Source organism: Chelonoidis abingdonii, chromosome 3 (genome assembly GCF_003597395.2).
Source record: "Chelonoidis abingdonii isolate Lonesome George chromosome 3, CheloAbing_2.0, whole genome shotgun sequence".
Taxonomy (NCBI): Eukaryota; Metazoa; Chordata; order Testudines; family Testudinidae; genus Chelonoidis; species Chelonoidis abingdonii.
In genome coordinates this window covers 109980762-109998888 of record NC_133771.1, presented here as the reverse complement: position 1 = coordinate 109998888, position 18127 = coordinate 109980762, and the positions used below count along the sequence as shown (strand labels likewise).

General features: G+C 44.8%; 1 protein-coding gene across 8 annotated transcripts in view; it reads left to right on the top strand.

The window, feature by feature from the left end:
* The window catches only part of NHSL1 (NHS like 1), a 170372-nt gene that overhangs the window by 104025 nt on the left and 48220 nt on the right, over positions 1-18127 (top strand). The gene's annotated exons all lie outside the window — the stretch shown is intronic.

The window sequence follows — 18127 nt, the reverse complement described above, 5'->3', positions numbered from 1 at the left end:
GCAGTAAAGCTGTTGCTAAGAACTTGGAGAGAAATTCAGTAACTTACATGGTTATGTTCTCTGTGCCACTAGAGAGCCTGGCTTTGTCACTGGCCTTTTGAGTCCTTAAAAGCATATTTGAGTTTCTTACACTCCAAAAGAAATAGCTTGTTCTGCAGTTTTAAACAGATGTCAGGTGTGTTGGATGACATTTGCCAGAGGGGAAGAAGTAATTCTTTCTGCCATAGAGAGATGAGTAAATCCCCAGCTTTGCTGCGCTGAACTCTCATATGGAGGGCAGAAAACTGCCTTAGATGACTTGGTGCCTTTATAAATTCGCATCTGCCTTCAGAGCCTTCTTTTAAATAAAAGCAGCAAAGAATCCTGTGCCACCTTATAGACTAACAGACGTATTGGAGCATGAGCTTTTGTGGGTGAATACCCACTTCGTCGGATGCATTCACCCACGAAAGCCTATGCTCCAATACGTCTGTTAGTCTATAAGGTGCCACAGGACTCTTTGCTGCTTTTACAGATCTAGACTAACATGGCTACCCCTCTGATACTTCTTTTAAATAATAACTATATCTTAAAATTCTGAATCAGCCCATTTATTGTCTTAAGAAATAGCCAGGCAGAATTGACATCTCTGTCATCAGTTCTGTTGAAAGGGGTCTAGTATCACATGTGTGAGAGAGTGGCTGCTTTTGACTAGCTAGCAAAATCAGCTTCCAAGGACGCTTTCTGTAGTATAACTCCTTGTTCACAAAAAGTTGCATTAAACTTTTAAGAACTAAATTCTGCCATCACATACACCTGCACAACTCTCAATGAAAGGCAGTGGATGTGCGAGGTTCACACTGAAACGCACAGTATGGCTCTAAGGCAGGGGTAGGCAACCTATGGCACACGTGCCGAAGGCGGCACACAGGTTGATTTTCAGTGGCACTCACACTGCCCGGGTCCTGGCCCCTGGTTTGGGGGGCTCTGCATTTTAATTTAATTTTAAATGAAGCTTCTTAAACATTTTCAAATCCTTATTTACTTTACATGCAACAGTAGTTTAGTTATTTATTATAGACTTATAGAAAGAGACCTTCTAAAAATGTTAAAATTTATTACTGGCACGCAAAACCTTAAATCAGAGTGAATGAATGAAGACTCGGTACACCACGTCTGAAAAGTTGCTGATCCCTGCTCGAAGGTTTTAGGTAAGTATTAGAAACTGTCCTGGAGTTTGAATGAGTTTCTGTGTTAGAAAGAAACTTATAAAAAGAGTTTCTATAAAATTGTTTACAAAGTAAGTCTATACAGATGGCTTCTTGCTAGCCTGTCCATGTGTCTATTACCAGTGCCACCATTTCATTATCTTCGGCGTTAGCGGCACTGTGTTCTGTTAGTGCAGCCATTTGAACAAGAGCAGTCAATGGAGAAAAGTTTGGAACATCATCCACCTGTGAATGGAAATAGAGTTTTGAGACAGTCTCAGTGTATAGGAATTAAAAAAAAAAAAAAAAAAGTTTATCCTTGTGTGTATTATTCAATAAAGACAGTGTCCCTGCACCAAGGTCCCATACCTGCAAAGTGCCAAATCCTTCAACTTCCATTTCTTTCAATGTGACCTGAAGGCACTAAGCACCTCACTGGATTGGGCCTGAGTAAAAGCGCCTTGTGATTTGGTTTGCAGAAAATATGTGTCTGTGTTAGTGGCTTGCCTTTTGAATGGAGAAACATTTTGTTGCCATATTTTTGTTTGTTTTGTTTCAGTTCCCTTAACCGCTTCAGTTAATTGAGTTTCAGCATTTCTTATTTATGCTTTTAACTGTAATTTAATGGGGTACTTTTCACAGCCAACATTATTAGATCACACACGACTCAGCAAATACCCTGCGTACACATATATTTATTACTGGGTTGATATATTTGTGCAGAACTTTAGCCTTGAACTATCTCTTGTAGAGGTAGGCTTACAATGCACATACAAGACATGCTTGTCAGCTATTTACAATAGAAAGTTTTCCCACTGTAGCTTAAAGAAAATGCAATTGGTGCTTAGATTTTGTTCTGTCAAGTCTTAACTACTTGTTCTTCCATTTTCTATCCATCATCTGTCCTGGAAACTTAATGAAAGAAAAATATATGGGCCGAATTCATGCCTGCTGTGGTTTTCTTTCCATAGTTATATCAGGGATGAATTTCCAGTTCTGTCTTTAATAGATTTATATATATAAAACCATATTACAGTGTGAAGTAGGTGCTTTTATGCTCCTCAGCCCAATATATAAGCTTCAAGATATCAAAGTCAATGGGAACTACTACTCGTTTTTTCTATAACTCTTTTTCTTTAAACTAATGCTTCAATGCTAGCTGCTAATTACTTATAATAAGCAACCCCACAAAAACAAATCAATGTATGCACACAACTGAGGAAACTTTGATAAGGAAACAGGTTTCGGTTTCATGGTTCCAAGGGCTGGTAATGAACATCAGAAGAAAAAAATTAGTTCATATTTACTTACAAACAAACAAACCTACTTTAATGCTGTTTTTTAAATTATCTCATCAGTGAGATTTCTGGTCCAGCTTTAACACTGTTTTCTCATCTTTTGATGTTTGAATAGTCTGACTTGCATGACTGAAAGTGAAGGTTCCCATAGCAATATTAAAACTGTCCCATCATGTGTGGGTAGGGTGACCAGATAGCAACTGTGAAAAAATGGGACGGGGTGGAGAGTAATAGGCGCCTATATAAACTGGACTGTCCCTATTTAAAAAAAAAAAAAAAAAAAAAAGGGACATCTGGTCACCCTACATGTGGGCAATGTTATAGGGTCACACCAGATCTCTGCAATAATACAAAATGTTACATATGTCCCAGGCTTAAAAATGTGTCACCCTAATTAGCTAGAGGCTGATATGAAAGATATGGGGCTGGGAAGTATTGAGAGATCCATGGGTGATGCCCTAGTTAACTTCTCCCACCCTTTCCCCTTTTTCAATGTAATAAAGGCAAAGAGTTCTGGAATTCATACTCTAGTGCCGTCCATGTACCTGTCTGGGGCCTTCATCTGTCATATTAGACCTTCACAGGCTGATAAATTTAAGTCTGCCCTTTCCTTTTTTCCTGGCTTCTGGCAAGGAGAAGAAGCTTCCTTTCTTCCCTGCTACTTCTCCCTCAGGCTAGGAGAGTGATCGCTGCTACTCTGCCCCTCCCTGGGGGTAGAGGGGGAAACCAAGCCCTTGTTAGTTTTCTGCCATCAAATTGAAGGGAGGTGTTGAGATGGTTATCTTAGTTTACATCATCTCTGGATACTGTTAACACATCTGTGCCTTGGGCTCATAAAACGCCAAACTGAAGAGCACCACACCAGGTATTTTCAAAGAGTTCAGGCAGGGGGATATTGTTATGTAGTAAAAGGCCCTAATGAAATGCAGTTACATAAGAGCAGAGTTAGGTTGCTATGGGAACCTGGATTCTGAATTTCTTGACTCTGTGATTAAACTTCATTTTTAACATATTAATATTCAAAATGTATAATATTTGTTAAATGTTGCAATGTTAAAATGAGGTCTAAGACAGGACAATTGCTGCCAAAACTACAGTATGTAATGTCATTGGAAAGCAACTGATTGCTGTAGTCTGGTGCATGAAAGTGTTTGTTCCAGAGAGATCGCCCATCCAAATAGTGTTGGGTCCCAGCTTTGCTTAGCCTTAGCTTATGAGGGTGTGGCTACACTCACACTTTACAGCGCTGCAACTTTCGTGGTCAGGGGGGTGAAAAAACACCCCCCTGAGCGCTGCAAGATACAGCGCTGTAAAGCGTCAGTGTAATCAGGGCGGCAGCGCTGGGAGCGCGGCTCCCAGTGCTGCACGCTACACCCATAGAGAATGTGGTTTACATGCAGCGCTGGGAGAGCTCTCTCCCTGCGCTGCCGCTCCGACCACACTCACACTTCAAAGCGCTGCCGCGGCAGCGCTTTGAAATTCCAAGTGTAGCCATACCCTGAGATTTGACAATACCACTGCCTACCCATGCCAGTCTGATTCCAGGCTAGTGATTTTTGTGTAGTTTTATTCACTGATGCCCCAATGAAAAATAAATATTCAACTCTGCTTACAAATAACAAAACAGAAGCAGAGTGGTTTGCACTAAAGCCACCTGGTAACATATCAAATGTTTGACATTTTTCAAAATAATAAAAACACACAAAAAAGTGGATTGCTGTCAAGGTGTTCTCTGGTGTTACCTTTCTAGAGGTAAGCAGGTCAAACCTTAGTTTTTTGAATTATTTAAGGTCACTATTCACACTGGTATAGTTTGAAAAGTTCAACAGGTTTTAGATATTATGAAGCTGACTAAAAGCCTGTTGAAGTGAATGGGAGCCATATAATTGATTTTTAATAGGCTTTTGATCGGCACAATGTAAAACATGCACACAATGATGATAGTTGTTCCAGTAGCTTTTTGTAATTATGTAATCTGCTTGGTATGTAGTACATTTAAAGATTAAGGAGGGATAATGTTTCATGGGAGGAATGGCATTCAGCAGTGATCTTTACATACATTTCTTGTCCATCTCTTCAGGAAACAAATGCACATGTTTTTATTTGTGTTTTTACCTTGTTTAATGTTATAAATGTAATAATCTGTTTGAGAAACAACATGCAATTGTATATGCTGATGAGTGTTGTATTTAAAATTCTTGCACCCATAAACCACAGCTATGTCTTTCTGATATTAAGCATGGAAAAGATCCAACTTTGCTTGCCTATAAAACTATTTTAAAATATGAATGTCTCGATCTGGCATCCAGATTTCTTCAAACGAGGTAAAGGTGCTAATCCTCATTTATGATTTCATGCAGTACATAAATTCCATACGAAACTTTTAAAACCAAGATGTTTATGTATGATCTGAACTGAAAAACAAAACCTGTGAAATTGACACTGTACATTTTTGTGTTCATTCACAAAGAAATGCTGAATGGATTTTGATGTAGATGTTTTTAAAAACTAAGAAGACTTCTAGCCTGAGAAATTTCAACTCATAATTCATGTGTGCGCTTTTCAGGAAAATTATGAATGGCTTAAAATGAGGCTTTGGAATGGAACTGCAAGCTCAGTTGAATTTAATAGTAAAATACCCCCCTCATTTCAATGTATTGCTTAACTGTTTTTAAAAAAAGTAGAGTATGGTATCCTGATTACATAATGTATGCCATTATTTGAGACAGTGTATTCCACCGGCCAAATAACCTTTCTCCTCTCTTTCTTGGACGTGAGTGTTTGGCACAGCCAAGATCTTGGAATATCCAATAAATCAGATGGGAAAGGCGAGTGGGGGGTGGGAGCGGCACACGTTGAAGATTAAACATTGTCATCCAAGGTACCTGTTTCACTGTCCTTCATGTTGAAGCTGGTCTTACAGTCCATTCCGAGAGAATTCATCTTAGCAAGTATTTCATTCATATTCTCACAGGTTCCCTATGTTCTCCAGCATAAAACATGCAGAATGGAACAAAACTGTACCAACATTCTGTGGGTCTTAGAGAACTCTACAGCTCATGTGAATATTTCCTCTGTGGGATAAGTGGAGATGAATGGGTGAAGACAAGTAAAAGAGGGTGGCGGCTGTGCAGGAAATCAAGCTCCACCAAGGGAGCACATGGACGATTAATGTTGCTCTGAGCAGCATTAACTAATCCTTTTTTGTTTTTTATTCAGATTTTAATCTGTGCTGCAGAGGGAAGATGGCACTTTTTGCTATAGTTTCCAGAATCTTCCCATCTCCAGCCCCTTTGATTTATGTGACCAGGAGGCTATGCAAAATGGAGGGGTTTGCACCCTACGTAATCACTGTTCCTCTCCACATGTTGCCAGAGTTTTCCCCACAGATTTGACTTGTTTCTATGTAACGTGGTAGTACCTAAAGGATGATGCACTGTGACCTTCAACCAGTATTAGAGATCTGCAGTGGCAGTAATAATTCTATTAATAGTAATAGTAACACAAGCAGTTGTCTTGTATAAAACGTAAATTGAAAATAATCCTCAACTAGCTAGCTGATCAATAATTTAAAAAGAGACCAGCAACAAGGGCAACAGCACGAGACATGACCACGGTACAGCTAATTGAACTATGTTGAACTATTCAAAGCTAGTTAGAACAGATACGCATTTCAGCACAAACTGAAAATCGCCAAATCAGGGCTAAGATGGGGAAATTGCCTTTTGGAATCAAGGATATGTTACTGAGAAAACCGTACAAGTTTGGGTTTAAACCAGAGGGGGAGATATTGGGAAAGGGAGGGAGAGAAGAGAATTATATCAAGTGGCTAAGGCCCTGTTTCCAATGAGAAATTGTCCCAATCCCAGCCAGCCACCAGTGTAGCTGCACTGGTGGAAAAAAACAGGTTTGCTGTACTGGTGCGAATCATGGCTTTCTTTGTCTACACATGGGGGTTGCAGTTGCTTCAGTGGTTGACCACTGATTGCTGGAACTGAGACAAATACTAAGACAAGGTTTCAGCTGATCACAGCTGCCCCGATATCACTCAGAGATAGAGGCATCCAGTTTTTGAGATAGCCAGGGGTTAAATCGATGGTAATCAACACCTTAAAAGTCATACAAAAATCGGCCTCATCCAATGCAGATTGCTGCAGAGGGGATAATGTTTCATTACCACTATGTTCTACACTGATTTCCAAATAGATTTAAGGTATTGACCCTTGTAAAAGATGGTACAGTAATCCCACATATAATAGACATATTCTTCTTCAAGTGATTGCTCATATCCATTCCAGTAGGTGTGCACGCCGTGCATGCACACTCGTCAGAAGACTTTTACCCTAGCAACTCCAGCGGGCCGGCAGGTCGCCCCCTAGAGTGGCGCCGCCATGGCGGCTAATATATACCCCTGCCGGCCCGTCCGCTCCTCAGTTCCTTCTTACCGCCGTGTCGGTCGTTGGAACTGTGGAGCGCTGTGGTATATAGCTCCCTTCTAATTAAGACTTGGCAGGCTTGAAATCATAGTGTATACATCAGGAGTGGACCGCCGGCGCTCTGTCTGGCCTACTGCTCGGTTCTGGTGGGTGCTGGTCCTAGCTGAGATGACTATCCTCTGTAGGGGACAGAGGAGGCGTGAAGAGGTTGGCTCCGGGCTGTGTTCGCGAGGCGCGAACGCGGAGGGCTTTGTGGCCTGGGCTGGAGAGTGAGGACGTGGAGGGCGCTATGCCGCGTCACAGGTTCAAACGACCGACAGGCGGATAAGATAGGAAATGGGAGCGGGCGGGCCGGCAGGGTATATATTTACCGCCATGGCGGCGCAACTCTTAGGGGGCGACCTGCCGGCCCGTGGAGTGTGGGTAAAGTTTTTGCGGTGTGCTTGCCCGGCGGTGGCATACTGGATGTGCCTGGTGTTCGTAAGAAAAAATGGAACGTGTCGGTCGTTGGAACTGTGGGCGCGGCATAGTGTTCCTCACGTCGCTAGCTTTCTCAGGGCCTCAGGGCCCTCAGCAGAATTCGCCTCCGCCGTTCTGTCTGCCTCCACACAGGCTCCGGACGCCACCTTCTTCACGTCCTTCCTCTGTCCCCTCAGCGGATAGTTCATCTTCAGCCTTAGGACCTGAGCACCCCCAGAACGGACGCAGTCTCCAGACAGAGCGCCGGCGGGATCCACTCTTGCCAGGTCTCTCCTCGTTTTCCGTTTACTTCGTTCCCCGGATGAGGCAGTGAGGCTTGGTGGGGACAATCATCCACAGTTTCTCCCTCATCTTGACCGTCAGGGCGCACCAGGACTCTCTGGGCGCGTAGCGACGGATGATTTGCAGGCTGGGTGGAGGTCTTCGAGGTTGGGACCCTACAGGTATGAGATGTACTTGTCTGTGCAGATAGCGCTCACTTCGTTGTTCAGCCCTTCCCTTGTTCATATCGGACCATCCAGTCCCAACGCGCGACATGGCAGTCCCTGCGCTTCCATATCTCCTCTGCTCGCCAGCGTGGCACGCACTACTACTATGGTCCCCGTCGAAGGGTATGAATATTTTGTATCGTTTACACCCCGTGTTCTCCTCGTTTCTGCTCAGTGTTGTGTGAACGGGATGCGGTGCCCCACTGGTCAACAGAGCTTCCCTGCCCCCAAGTTTCTTAAAGAGCAGGCGTATGGACCTCCTTGGCTCGGTAAGGTCTTTCTGCAGGCGGCCCTTGCAGGCTTGGCGGTTGGTATCCAACCACAAAGCTCTTACTAAGCCGACTGACACCTATAACACCTGGAGGTGGACTGGCATGATAAATTGTAAAAAGCTGCTTCCGTCAGGACGCTTGTCAAGAATTACTCCACAATCCTTGATGAGGAATAGAAGGTTGCAGTGAACTTCCTCTGCAGGCAGCTTTTAACGCTGCAGTACTCTGACGCTGTCAGAACTCTGGCCCTCTGGCGTTACTATGCACCGCTATCTCTTGTGGCTACAGTTTCTGGCCTTCCTCCGGAACTCCAATACACGCATCGGACCTTCCGTTTGAGGGCCAGGGTGCTGGTTTTCGGACAAAACTGGACCTCGGGCTGCAAAGCCTGTCAAAGATAATAGGGTCAATTATGCGTGTGCCGTTGGGATGCATGCAGTTATGCCGGTCACCAACGCAAGACCTTCCTGGCCCCAGCACAGGCACAGGCGCTTACCCCCAGCCCAGACAGAGGCAAACTACGCCAGGCGGCGAATAGAAAATGGCCAGGCGTTAGGTAGTCGGGCAATCAGGGAGGCAGAACCACAGGTTCCTCCAAGCCTTCCTCCGGCCCGAAGCCCCATTTTGAACGTCGTGCGCCGGGGGCGCATGTGACCAGTTCCTCCTACGATTCCATCTCTCTCCTTTCTTCCAAACCGTCGTTTCATTCTTTCCTTCCGGCTATGGTCCCAGCTTACTTCGGACCGCTGGGTCTTCTGCACGTTTGCGGCTTGGATACCATCTACAGTTTGCTTCGTTTCCCGCCCTCCCGTCCCCCTCCCTCGTCCCTCTTCAGTGACCCCTCTCACAGGGGGGGGGGGGGCGGGGGGGGGTCCCTCTTCAGGGACCCCTTTCACAAGCAACTTCTCCTCCAGGAGGTGCAAATGCTCCTCGACAAAGGGGCCATAGAGGAGGTTCCAGAGAGCGAAAAGGGCAAGGGGTTCTATTCCCGCTATTTTCTGATCCCCAAGGCCAAGGGAGGCCTCAGGCCTATCCTCGACCTGCGAGAGCTCAACAGATACCTGGTGAAGTTGAAGTTCCGTATGGTATCCTTGGGGACCATTATCCCTTCCCTGGATCCCAGAGACTGGTACGCCGCCCTTGACATGCAGGACGCTTACTTCCATATAGCCATCTTCCCGCCCCACCGGAGGTTCCTTCGGTTCGTTGTCGGCGACCGTCACTATCAATTTACGGTCCTCCCGTTCGGCCTCTCTACGGCCCCGAGAGTGTTTACCAAGTGCATGGCTGTAGTCATCGCATACCTTCGCTGCAGTTGCGTGCATGTATTCCCGTACCTCGACGACTGGCTCATCCGGGGACCCTCAGAGGAGCGAGTCCTCGATCACGTCCGCATGGTCAGGAGACTCTTCGTAAACCTGGGCCTGATGCTCAATGCCGAGAAGTCGACTCTAACCCCCTCACAGAGGATAGAGTTTATTGGTGCCATTCTGGACTCCACTCTGGCCAGAGCCGTTCTTCCTTTGTTGCGGTTCCAGGCCTTGACAGCCATCATCCACAGGTTGCTTGCAGCGTCTCTGACCTCAATACGCACTTGCCTGACTCTCTTGGGCCACATGGCAGCCTGCACATTCGTCACGGCGTACGCATGGCTCCGCCTCAGACCCCTCCAGTCCTGGCTCATTGCTCAGCTCCGTCCGGCCAGGCGTCCTTTGGATACGATTGTCACAATTCCTCAGGACGTACTACACTCCTTCTATTGGTGGCTGGACCAGTCCGTGGTGTGTGCGGGCCTCCCATTCCATCCGCTCCATCCCTCGATGTCCCTAACAACGGACGCATCAGACTTGGGCTGGAGAGCTCATCTCGGAACTCTGCGGACCCAAGGCCGCTGGTCCCCTCCCGAGCTAGCCCTCCACATCAAGGTGCGAGAATTGAGGGCGGTCCGCCTTGCTTGTCAAACATTCCATCAGCAGCTCCAGGGCCACTGTGTTTCGGTTTTCACTGACAACACAACGACAGTGTACTATATAAACAAGCAGGGCGGCACGAGGTCTCCTCCTCTGTGTCGGGAGGCCATGAGGCTGTGGGACTTCTGGATAGCCCACTCCATTCACCTCATTGCATCCTTTCTCCCGGGGGTTCGGAATACGCTGGCGGATTGTCTGAGCAGGTCCTTCCTCTCCCACGAGTGGTCTCTTCGCCCGGACGTCGCCCTTGCGCTCTTCCGGAGGTGGGGACGTCCCCAGATGGACCTCTTCGCATCCCGCAGGAACAAGAAATGCCTGGTGTTCTGCTCTTTTCACGGTCTCGAACCGGGCTCGGTTGCAGACGCCTTTCTTATCCCAGAGGCGACACACCTGTTCTACGCGTTCCCTCCGTTTTCGTTAATCCACAAGGTCCTTCTGAAGGTGCGCAGGGACAGGTTCCGCTTAATCTTGATCGCTCCGGCGTGGCCCCGGCAGCATTGGTTCTTCATGTTGCTGGACCTGTCGGTAGCTGACTCTGTCCCCCTGCCACTTCACCTGGACCTGATCACGCAGGACCATGGTCGGCTCCGTCACCCAGACCTTCAGTTGCTACACCTCACAGCATTGCTCCTGAGTGGCTGACCAGGTCTGAAATGCATTGCTCTACCCCGGTGAGGCAGGTGCTCCTGGGAAGTAGGAAGCCTTCTACGAGGGCGACGTACTCGGCCAAGTGGAAGCGTTTTACGTGCTGGTGCACCGAACGGTGCTTCCTCCCTACCGAGGTTTCCATCTCTGACATCCTCAATTACCTTTGGTCCCTTAAGCAGCAAGGCCTGGCGGTGTCATCTCTCCGGGTTCATTTGGCAGCTATTTCCACCTTCCACCCGGGTAGCGATGGCCGTTCAGTCTTCTCTCACCCGATGGTGACTAGATTCCTTAGGGGTCTGGAGCGTCTTTACCCCCAGATTCGCCGCCCCGCCCCCTCTTGGGACCTGAACCTGGTTTTGACCCGTCTTATGTCCCCCCCGTTTCAGCTGTTGGCTACGTGTTCCCTCCTCTATCTCTCCTGGAAGACGGCGTTCCTGGTAGCCATCACCTCCGCTAGACGGGTGTCGGAACTGCGGGCCCTTGTAGTAGAACCCCCGTATACGGTGTTCCATCGGGACAAGGTACAACTGAGACCGCACCCAGCCTTTCTCCCCAAGGTAGTCTCAGCTTTTCATGTAAACCAGGAGATTTTCCTACCCGTATTCTTCCCAAAACCCCATTCGTCCTGTTGGGAGCAGCAGCTGCACTCCTTAGACGTTCACAGGGCACTCGCCTTTTATGTAGAGCGAACCAAGCCGTTCCGCAAATCCCCCCAGCTTTCACTGCCATAGCTGAACGGGTCAAGGGGTTGCCTGTCTCGTCTCAGCGGATCTCCTCGTGGGTGACATTCTGTATCCGGGCCTGTTATGACTTGGCTCATATCCCTCCGGGCCACGTGACTGCGCACTCTACCAGGGCTCAAGCCTCTTCAACGGCTTTCCTTGCTCAAGTGCCCATTCAGGAAATCTGCAGGGCAGGGACCTAGTCCTCCGTCCATACCTTCGCTTCCCACTATGCCCTGGTCCAGCAGTCCAGAGATGACGCAGCCTTCAGCTCTGCCATACTACACGCTGCGACCTCTCACTCCGACCCCACCGCCTAGGTAAGGCTTGGGAATCACCTACTGGAATGGATATGAGCAATCACTCGAAGAAGAAAAGACGGTTACTCACCTTTGTAACTGTTGTTCTTCGAGATGTGTTGCTCATATCCATTCCAAACCCACTCTCCTTCCCCACTGTCGGAGTAGCCAGCAAGAAGGAACTGAGGACCGGACGGGCCGGCAGGGGTATATATTAGCCGCCATGGCAGCGCCATTCTAGGGGGCGACCTGCCGGCCCGCTGGAGTTGCTAGGGTAAAAGTCTTCCGACAAGTGTGCACACGCGGCACGCACACCTACTGGAATGGATATGAGCAACACATCTCGAAGAACAACAGTTACAAAGGTGAGTAACCGTCTTTTAAGGACAAGAGGTCCAGTAGGCCAACTTCTATGCTATTTGTACACATCTGCAGAGGCTTCCTGCATAAATTACTGATTTTACATTGCAGTTGTATTGATTCAGGTTATTTGCACACACTATAGGGCTCAGTGCTCCAGGCGCCAGTGTCTATGGTGATTCATTAGTCATCTTATCTTGTGGGGGACGGGGTTTGCTAGCTGTGGCTTCTGTTTTGTCCTGTTAGCCAAGTTCAAGAAATGTCTTTAGGAGCAGTAATTGAAATGTTTGATTTATATTCCAGAGGCATCTGATTAACATTATAAAATAAAACCAGATTTTAGCATCCCATCCTGAAAGAACCTCTGGACAGGTTTGTGTTTACCCGTTGTTTTCGCCAGGCTTCTGCTTGATCACTGTACAGATGAGCAATGCTGGGATCAGCCCCGCAGCTAGATAATCCTGCTGAGAAGATTATTGTTTTAACAGTAATCTTGTGTTTCATTCAAGAGCTGCAAAGTAAAGAGGAACCACTTAATATTAACAACAGGTCTAGTCCAGGTTCACAGAGATGTCAAGATGTGAGCTCCCCACCAAAGCCTTATTGAAATAAGAGACCATTAAGGGCTAGGAGCAGACCATATGTTCTACCCAGGCCTTGTTCTTACAAAACTAGGAAATAAAAATCAACTTATTTCTCATTATTTTAGTTTCAATAGTCAAGTTAGTGCCGGTAGCTCTACCCGTGTACTCTATCCTTTTTATTCCTTTTGAATTAATTCACAGTACATCTGTTGTTGACTCTGGCAGAGTTCCATATTCCAACGGCCCTTTCTGTAAGGAATTAAAAAGGGGAAAAAAGTATTCAAAGGAAATTAGACAAAACTCCACCAAGAATCTAGATTTTACCTGTTTCATGCTGAGAAATGAGCGCTTACTGGGTCATGCTCAGAATGCAACTGTATAGATTTTGTTAAATCCCATACCATTGGGTGTGAAAATATAAACATTGATTATATTTAGACCGATTACATATACGCAGGGAATATTATAAGCACTTTACAGTAGAATGCTTAACACGTAGCTAAGAAATACTGTCAAAATCCCTCCTGAATAGATTTTTTTTAAAATCCTCTAAAAGACATTTTGTATATCTGATGTTTCACTCAAAGCCCATAGGAATATTTCTCTAGTATTCTTAAGTCCTTTGAGCCTTACCATTTTTCAAATTTGTGTCTGTGTTTGGTGGCATTCATGTAAACCTTATTTTTTAAAACTTGTTTCTTGATAGCTTTGTTGACACTGAACTTTTATCAAGAATCATGTATAGGAAGCAGGGGGTGCTAAATATCCTAGGATTTGTCTTGAGTAGAATGAAAAGTGTGTGTTTTAGAATGTTTTGTCTAATACATTTTAAAGTCTAGTGTAGCCAAGGCAGTGTGTACTTTTAATGTGTGCTAGTTGGTCTAGTTGAAACCTGGTGGGGACCTTAATTAATACATTCTAACAGTATACCTTTAAATCTTAGTCAAGACAAACAGTTAGGGATGGTCTCCACTACGGGGAGATCAATTCATTTAGCAGGTCTAGTGAAGACCACTAAATCAATGGCAGAGCACTCTCCTGTCGACCCTGGTACTCCAGCTTCCTGAGAAGAGTAAGGGAAGTCCACTGGAGAGCATCTCCCATGGACTCAGCGCAGTGAAGATACCAGAGTAAGTCGACCTAAGTAACGTAACTTAGGTTGGCTTATCCCGGCAGTGAAGATAAGCCCTAAGATAACTGCTAATGAGACACAGAATCTTTCACTTCTAACTGGCTGTTCAAAAGCTGCGTCTTGATTTGCTGACCTACGTGAAATGAGTGAGTTGTCTTAAGCATTGTCTACATTGGGAATTTTCCCTGAATCCAGCAACTGGTGGCCAGTTGCTGATGTAGCTACAGCAGTGCAAACCACTAGTGTAGACAAGGGAAGCTGTGATTTGCACCAATGTAATTGATTTTGATTTCAAGTAGGGCTGATTATCCACTGGTGTAAATCACAGCTTTCATTATCTACACTAGGGGTTTGCATGGGTATAGCGTCAGTGTTTGGCTATGAATCCATGAAATTGACAGAAATTCCTAGTGTTGACAAGGCTGTGTTGAGTTCTTAGTGGGCAGGTGTCCATACTGCAAGAATATAACCATCTCAGTTGTCCACCTAACTGGCATTTTATTGTCATCCTCAGAGAACCATAAAGAATGTATAAACACCGAAACTAGTTTGTTACTCTTACGCCATGTACAGACTAGGAAAACAGATCATGTTGTCACGTTAGCTAACACATATTACGTAACACAAAATTAAATAGGATTTTGCACCTGATGGTGACATATTTTAAAACCTGTTAGCTGTCTGTATACAATCATTTTAAAGCATAGCTTTCTGGGTCTATAGTAGGTACAAAGCCTGTTTTAAATTGTGTGTGTAAACCTAGCCTATTTTTTAGCTTAGACATGAGCTTGAGGGTATTCTCTCAGCATCTGGTTGAGAACTATTGTTGGGAGTGGGGTGGGGACATTACTCCCTGTGCTGTAGATGGTTCTGTTTATGGTTAAGAGGCCTGCATCTCCAGGACTTTCAATCTGGCATTTTGCGGGGGATGTTCTATGTACTTGGCTTTTTGTTTGCAATATTTTAAGAATCCAGTATGTTAAACTGAAAATGTGTTAGAAGAAAGCCTCTGGATATTTTTATATAAACGTTCAGTTTGTGTTCAGTTGTCTTAGAAACAGCAAATGTCCATAAAAAGGATAGAAAAGGTGGTTATTTTTTCTTTCAGCATTGAAAAAGCAAGAATAAGTGAATATAGAAAAGGCACAGTTAAACTAATCACACTTATTACCAGTCAGTGTACCAGTATTACATCCTCATAGAAATTTAAATTAGTCCAAGACAAATGGAGATAATCATTTTGAAGTCTCCCCAGTGACAGCTTGTTACAAATGATATTTGTTTATGTCTGTTTTAGCTTAGTGCCCTTAGAAAGCTGATTGGGTTTTCTGTACTAGTGAATCATTTAAATCATTCACTCTGCTGGAATTTGCTGGTTGTGAAAGGGACAGGTGAAAGACAGGGATGTAAATACAGTTTAAAAAGTTAAGATTAAGCAGCTGGGACTGATCCCGCCAGCCAGCATGGCTGGGGCTGGGGCCTGGGCTGCTCCGGCCAGCATGGAGTTGCTGGGGCTGGCGGATCGGCGGACTAATGCTTACTGGTTAACATTTTACATCCCTAGTGAAAGAGAGAAAAGACACAATGGAAATATTTAAATATGCTGATGATTCGAAACATACAACTGGGAGTCACCTATTGCAGAGCTCTTTCTTCTCAGTCATGTCTGGATCCTTCCTGAAGAATGGAGCAGCAATCCCTTATTTGTCTGAGATACTGTACAAGGACTCCCCCCGGCACATTCCCCAGACAGGATGCACTCTAAAACAAACAACTCTCCCCCAGTATACATATATTAAATCACTAAGAACATACACTTAATGTTGCAGTTGTGATTACAAATCCAAGGAGAGTATGCTTCGTTTAAAGTATCAGCTTTTACTCTCAGTTTAAAGCTGGCTGGGATGCATAGTTCTAAGCCTAGCCAAAAGAACAGAGCGCTCTTAAGATGGCTTGACAGCCATTGGAGTAATAGTAATGGACATGAGTCTGAGCTGATGGTCCCTAATTAGCCAATGGCCAGCACAATTATCAACCCAGTCTGTTTCTGAAATTGTGGAGCGGAGTGGGGAGAAGAGAAACCAGGAAGGGAAGGAAGAGGTTAAAAAAAGAAACAAAAGGATCTTCTAAAGCGAGCAAGGTGTGTGGGGAATGCTGAGACAGTGGGCATGTCGCAAAGACCAGGCACTTCTGTGAGACCATTTAATCCATGATTTCTTCAGTGAGATTAAATATATTTTGCAGCATGCACTCAACTAGTGAAGAAGGTGCTAGCGCTGGAATTACCTGATTGGAGATGAAGTGTCATTGAATCCCAAAGACTAAAGACTTCCTTTTGGACTTACGCATGCCAGGAGATACCTCGTGTGTACTTATATAGCAAAGTTCTGAACTTGTTAACATCACCGTACGTTGTGGTGAGGGGAAGGTGGTGAGGATGTGAGGAGAAGGGTTGGGTGGGACAAGGAAATATAGTAACTTAAATAAACAGAATATTAACCAAACCATCTAGAGAGTGTTGAACAAAAGATTTTTCAGCTAATCTGTTGTGGCAGCACATCTGTTGGAATTCCTGACTCAGTAAGAGAAAATTGTTGTCCTCTGTCCAAAATGGGTGCTTTGAATGTAGTGTAGATAAAGTTCATGAACTTGCCTTACAGTCAGTATTGGTCATTGTGGTGTGGCTCTGCAACATATTTTAAAGCTAGTTTTGATGTAGCGATTCATTCTTGATAGTCCAGTTCTGCAGATGATATGGGGATTTAGACAGGCAAAATGGGATTTGTTCCAAGTTGAATGCATTCTTGTGTGATATGTAGACTGGTATCTGTCTGAGGTACTGATATGGCCCCCATTACTGTAATACCTGAGCATGTCACAATGTTTAACATATTTATCCTCACACCACCCCGGTGATTTAGGGAAGTGCTGTTATCCCCATTATACACATGGGGACTTGAGGGCCGGAGAAATTTAAATGACTTGCCAAGGTCACACAAGATATTTGTAGCGGATCAGGGAATTAACCCAGGTCTCTGGCTAGTGTCCTAACCACTAGACCATCCATCCTCACTAGTTGCAAGCTGTTTAGCTCATTTAGACTAAGGGACATAGCTGCTATATAGGAATATAAATCAGACCCTTCTTTTAACATTCTATTAAGTATGAGATATTTGTAGAAACCAGATTTATTGCAGATACTATTTTAGCACTCTGCATCCATACAAAGTGAGCGATAAACAGTATTATCCTCGTTATAGATGGCATCCAGAGACAAAGTGACTTGTTCAAGGTCGCACAGCAAGTCAGTGGCAGAGTTGTGAATATAACCCAGGTCTCTTGACGCTCAGCATATGCACAGTCCATAAGATCACAGCTGTTTCAAGTATAATGCAGCAATAAATTCAAAAGGTGAAGGTGAACTATTACCACAGAAGTTACTTCTCTGACTCTAAAATAGAAGTTGACTGCAAAACAGGTAGCCAGTAACAAAAAGCATAAAACAACAAACATTATTTAATCAGTTTTCCTTAAATCGAGATACGCCTTGCACATTTTAGTGGGACTGCTATTTTCTTATCAGGTGATTGTTAGATACAGTTCTTACGGACACTAATTGTAAAAAGTTACTTTAATACAAAGAGCTGCTTATAGATGTGATCTATAAAAAAGAGCTCTTTTTTTTTTTTTATTTTTTGCATAAAATGAGACTGTCTAAGATGTTTAAAATCAACAAGAAAGAATTTTGACCTCAGGGAATAGAATAATGTTTCAATGATGTGTGCAATGAATAGATAAATGTGTTTTCATATATTGGTCAGCAGATTTGTTTCTGTGGTTGACAGTTCAGCTGACTATTACAATTAATAGCCCTTCTCCATGATCCCCCAACCCATCCTTCAGATACAAGTCGCAGTGAGAAAGGCTGTGCCAAGAAGTCACCCTGAATTTAGCCAAGCTAAGTCAGCTAGTCACTTGTTTATTTTTTTCTTCAGCAAAAGAAACGACCTCTAGTACAAAGGCAGCCCCTGTATGTTCTTTTCCTCCCTCTTCTCTTCTTGGTCCATAGAGCTTCCTCTACTGAGACAGCTTTGCATAGAGACATCTGCTCTGCCATTGCATGCAGTGCTGGTAGAAATTGCCCGTGGTCCAGCTGGCAGTTAATTTGGGATTTTTATCAGTTGGTCTGAAGTTGTAGTTGAATTAATTTTCCTTGAATGCAAGACAAGACGCCTGGTGGAGGCGTTTCTG